At 32.2% G+C, this 5322-nt stretch overlaps 1 long non-coding RNA gene across 2 annotated transcripts; it reads right to left on the minus strand.

Moving 5' to 3' along the window:
- Positions 1-894: 894 nt before the first annotated feature.
- On the minus strand, positions 895-4126 carry LOC110929457. 2 transcript variants are annotated; one of them, XR_002587101.2, is made up of 4 exons: positions 4042-4126; positions 2187-2266; positions 1231-1292; positions 895-1118 (listed from the first exon to the last, which is right to left on the minus strand). It is a non-coding gene; the product is annotated as an uncharacterized LOC110929457 (long non-coding RNA). The 2 variants fall into 2 exon arrangements; XR_002587102.2 differs by having other exon boundaries at positions 2187-2269.
- Between the last annotated feature and the right edge of the window lie 1196 nt (positions 4127-5322).

Raw genomic sequence — 5322 nt, forward strand, 5'->3', positions numbered from 1 at the left:
ACTCCCCGGTCGACTGACTAGGGAGTGCCTAGTAACTTTTGCAACCATGTTTGTTTGTGTGTGGATGTGCGTGTGTGTATGGGAGGGGGGGAGGGGAGAACTAGTGAAAGAGATTTTTTTTAACCTACTCTTTTCCTTTAATATATATTAATTACTTTGTGAACTACAATTTAAATGATATGTAGAAGTGTTTAAAACATTTTTATTGATTAGGTGACTTATAGAGACTTAGCATGTCAAGCAAAGAAGAATGTTGCACAAATTTAATAGCTTTAGCATGTATTGTTGATCGCTTCATTAAAAGCTTGTCTTGGTGGGAATCGTAAACTTAGATTCACTGACATGCAAACTGTGGATAAGATGTAATTATTGATCTTGAATTCAATGCGACCGAGCTATATGATGCATTTCTACATGTATAGCTTGAACTTTTCGCTCAATAGTGAAGAGTATATAGTTTTCGTATAGAAATTTTTGGATATATACGTTTTCGACCCCCCAGTTTTATAGAAATTTTTAGGTCCGGTGACTTCCGCACTCCCGGTCGGAAATCTTAAGCTTCGTGTCACTGCATGACATCATTGTCCCTTTTTATACATCAGAATATTACTAACCACAAATGATGCAACCTGAAAAGTGTCTAGTACCTTCAAGAGCGCACTTATAATGGCTAAGCTAGTAAGGCATAAGTAGTCATAATGTTTGATGTTGTTCTTCATGATGTCCATCAATGGGAAGATATAAACAGGCAACTTAGCTGTAAAATGTGTAAATTCGAGATAGACTACTACACATTTTGACATAAATAGTTTTCTACCAGAAAATATCTAAAATACCTTTGTCAATCTTCATCTTTGTGTCGACCATGGACTTCAACATGAGAAAAACACATACTTTTTTTTTTTGCAATGTATGGATTTAGAATATATACAAATATTTACATACATTTGAGCACCCACATAGACAGGCAGATGGCTTTCTAGGGAGATTTGATGGCACGTCAACAATCAACCAACAACGATCATCCACCTCATTACTTCTTATAATGAAGTAACATTCCCTTGTTATATGATATGGACCATATCATATGGTGTTGGTATGCCAAATTCTGCCTTCATCTGCACAACCACCAAAACAACAGATAATTTAAGCTAGAGAATAAACTCAACTCTTAGCTTTGCTTAACAAACATATAATGAATGTCACTTTCTTTTGAAGATGAGTTTTTACCACGATAAGAGACCCGTCATGGTTCCCAAGATGACGTTCAAGAACATTGCTAACCATTGATCCTGTTAGTTTAGAAATCAAGACAAGCAAATGAGATTTGTTAGTTTTATGAGTCTATGCATATGGATTAATTTAGGGTTAAGTTTACAAACACTTACTACATCCATAAGCATTATTGGTAGAGAGTTTTCAGTTACCAATTGCCACTCTAAAGATAAAAGAGATACTTTATTAATATTGTAACTCTAGTATTTTACAATCCACCTCTATGAATAGACATAATACAAAACCCTAATTCTAACGGGAAAGCTAACAACCTAACCCTAAGACCGCCTAGTCAGCATGTCATATTATTCCAAACCACCACCATTTCAAACCCTACTTTTACCCATAACAATAAACCATTCCAAACCTGCACATCATACACCGCATTTTTACACTAAAAACAAAATAAAAGGTTTGTGAGTGGGTGGTCCCCACAATTCCACCTCTTACTCGTCCGCTTAAGCAAACCAACACTCACGGAACCACCTTCTCTAGTGGTGTGGTCTGTGAAAATCCTCATCCGCTCTTCCAAAACCACTCTAAACCTCCCTTGTTGGAGATGCTCTAACATGTAGTTTCTTCTAATCAAATTAGTAAGAAAAACATGAATTTTGGATTGAATTATTAATAAAATTCATAATAAGTGCTTCATGATAGTCGAGCTAAATAAAGGTACAAATTGATCCCAAATGCATCTAATACTTGTACATTACAACATTTGAGTTGAAAGTCATGTCTAGTTATCATCAATCATCACCATACTATCATGTTAAAAGATGATTATGTGAAAATTAGATAACAAAACACAAATTTGACATGTATATCAAACTAATAAAAAACAATACCAAGATAAAACAATTGTAAGAAGCTCCAATGAAAGAATAAGTAAATAAAAAGGAATGAGATTTTACCATATATTCACAACTTCTTTTCCGAGACCACCAATTCCAACGAAGGGTTCTTTTCTTGGTCAAATATGGGTAAAGAAGATCTGCTGACATGGATTAAAGAATTTTAATCACAGTAATGAAACACAACAATCAAGTTCTAAGTTAATATAGTCCCAAACTGCAAACAGTTTATTTAAAATTTGTTAAATTTATTTTTCACTAAGAAGAACTTAGTGTTACTCTACATTATTTAAGGAAAATAAGCACAAATAATACAAAGAAATAATACAGTTAAGAATAACAAAACACAAACAGCAAAATTATGTTGTTAGAAACAATAAATGTTTTATTTCAAAAATATTTATTAATATGTTCCAAAACAACAAATTTCAATACAAAATAAATAAATAAAATTTTTAGTACTAATGCTTAAAGTAATTTGAATAAATACCAAAAAGGAGAACTTTTGACATAAACACTTGCTTTTTATTTTCAGAACTAAATCTTGTTTTACTCACTTTTATCAAAGTTAAGATCATTATTCTTCAAAATGTGAATGTAAAGAAATGTGACCGCCTCATACTTTCCATTTGATTTGAGCAATATAATGTGTATCTAATTATTTAGTAATTTCGCTAGATAAATCAAAGAGGAAACTTTCAAATTTCCCGTTAAAAAAAAAAAATCAAAGAGGACACTAAATGTGTACCTTAACATAACAAAGGGTACATACTTGGAGTCCATAGTAGCAATAGCATGTGTTTACTTTTTTCCTAAATCAAAAAGGGATATTGAAAAACACAACAAATATACTGATTAGTGGCGAAACTAGCTCAAAAATTTAGGGGTATCCCATTTTTTATTTTTTAGACCAGGGGTATCCTTTGTATAACGGAGACGAAGTTGAGAGCTATTTTTACACTACGAAAATGGAGTTAAGGTGTATTTCTACACCACGGAGAGGGGGTTGAGGGGTAGCCCGTGCTACCCCTGTTAACCTTCTAAGTCCGTCCCTCCCTGATACTGATGGTATATATTATACTTTCCTATGTAAATAAACTACCCTTCGGGCATTATGCCCATAATTATCAATTCACTTCGGTATAAATAAGTTGATGATCATTGTCTGACCTAGACCATCGTTGTGTGAGTGGAACGGAAGAGATGGAATATATTATAATTTCCTATGTAAATTTCTAATTTTCTAAACATTATAATTTGAAGGTGAGTTGTTGTAGAAGTACAAAGAAGAAATTAGTGCTTCACTGAAGCTCACATTTTGATTAGTGTGTTAGAAAAATTCTTATTTAGTTTATGTCAAGATATTTTTAACAACTGAATTAACTTTAATTTTCTTCAGTAAAATTATTCATACATATGTTGGTAATTGTTTGTTTAATTATATATTTAATTAAGTAATATAAAAGTTTAGTGCTTTATACTTTTCTATATATGATTTAACATCTAAAAAATCCAGACACGCTATTTGTATTGGTTTAGTCTGATTAGTAAACCAGTAGAGTGACCGGTTCAACAATTGAAATGGTTTTAAAAACATTAACACAAAAACACAAGAGAAAGGACAAGTATGCTAACGATCAAATTTACAAACACATTAGTTTTTAAAAGTATGCTAAACAACCAGTAGAGTGGCCGGTTCAACAGTTGAAACAATTGATTTGGTTTTAAAAACGTTGACACAAACACATAAGAGAAAGGACAAGTGTGCTAAACAATCAAATCTACAAACACATTACTTTGTAAAAGTAATCAACTTATACTTAGGTAACTTGCACCACATCTATCAAAAGATTTTTTCTAAAAAATTAAGATGCTATACACAAACATATATGTATTTATATAAGCTCTTGTATACCTTGTTTAGCAACGGATAGCTTTTCTGTGTGCAAAGGCCAACGAAGCAAGTGTATGCACCACTTTATTCTTGCATGGCAGTAGAAAAGGATGGATCAATTGGATCAACCGAAATAGGGAGGAAGGCCTCAAGCTTGTATTTATAAGGAACAGGGTTGGTGGGTGAAGGAGGGAGGAGAGATGCTACAACTAGTGACAACTAGTGACAGGCTGTTAAAAGGTTGTCTAAATCACATCCACATGTTAATCATACCGTGTATTGGTAGGTAATGTGTATAATATTATTTAGATACCATTACAGTGCTACACGCATCAAGGTGGTTTCGGTTGGTAGGTGTGAAAACAAATGAACGAGTTTCATCATTAATACATTTTTATGAAAAATAAACTAATGTGTTTTAGATTTAAATGCCCATCTTCTATCATTTACCTACAATCGATGATTCATATTTTTTAAAAGGCGTCTTTTATGCCTAATTACCACCAAATTATCTTACACTTGCATGGCTTTGAAACGATCCCACATTTATGGTGGAGAATCACCATACCACTATACCACAAGACTATTGGCTCCTACTTCCTCTTTTATGTTTTACTTGTTATTTAAAAATTTATATGATTAGAACCATCAAGGGGCTTGGCGTAATAGTAAGCTTGTATATGCCTTTAACTGCCTCAGGGTTGGTGAGTTTTTTTAGCGGTTCTCACAATTACCAAAAAAAATAACTTCAAACATTTAATTGTTATATTTTAACTAATGACATATATATACTAGGAAACACCAAATGTAAAAGTAAACTAAACTTTAATACACAACTAATGAAGCTCTATATACAATAAAAGAATTTAAAAAAAATAAAATAAAAAAGAAATAGAAAGTATGAAAAACAATCATGATATAAAACAAACCATACAAAACCAAAAAAGCTAAAAGAACAAAAATTATTTAAAAACTAATTAAAAAAATAAAGTTAAGAATTATAGTTTTGTTGTTTAGCACACCATATATTATGCATTTTGCTGTTTTACACACTATTAACCTGTGCAAACTACACCATGCTGCAAAAGCGATTAGCCACTATTGGGCATAAATCAAAGACCCAATAAATAAAAATAAGCATATAAAGTCTGGCTCTTTTTTTATTTTTTTAATCTTCCTCACATTTCCTCGTATCCTCTCCTTTCTCATTCACTTTGGTAAAAACCTGCAACCCCCAATTTCGACAACCTGCAACACCAGTTGTTATCTCTTCCTAATTATAGAAAGTGTTTGAAGAACCGC

The sequence above is a fragment of the Helianthus annuus genome, chromosome 3, assembly GCF_002127325.2.
Source record: "Helianthus annuus cultivar XRQ/B chromosome 3, HanXRQr2.0-SUNRISE, whole genome shotgun sequence".
Classification (NCBI taxonomy): domain Eukaryota; kingdom Viridiplantae; phylum Streptophyta; class Magnoliopsida; order Asterales; family Asteraceae; genus Helianthus; species Helianthus annuus.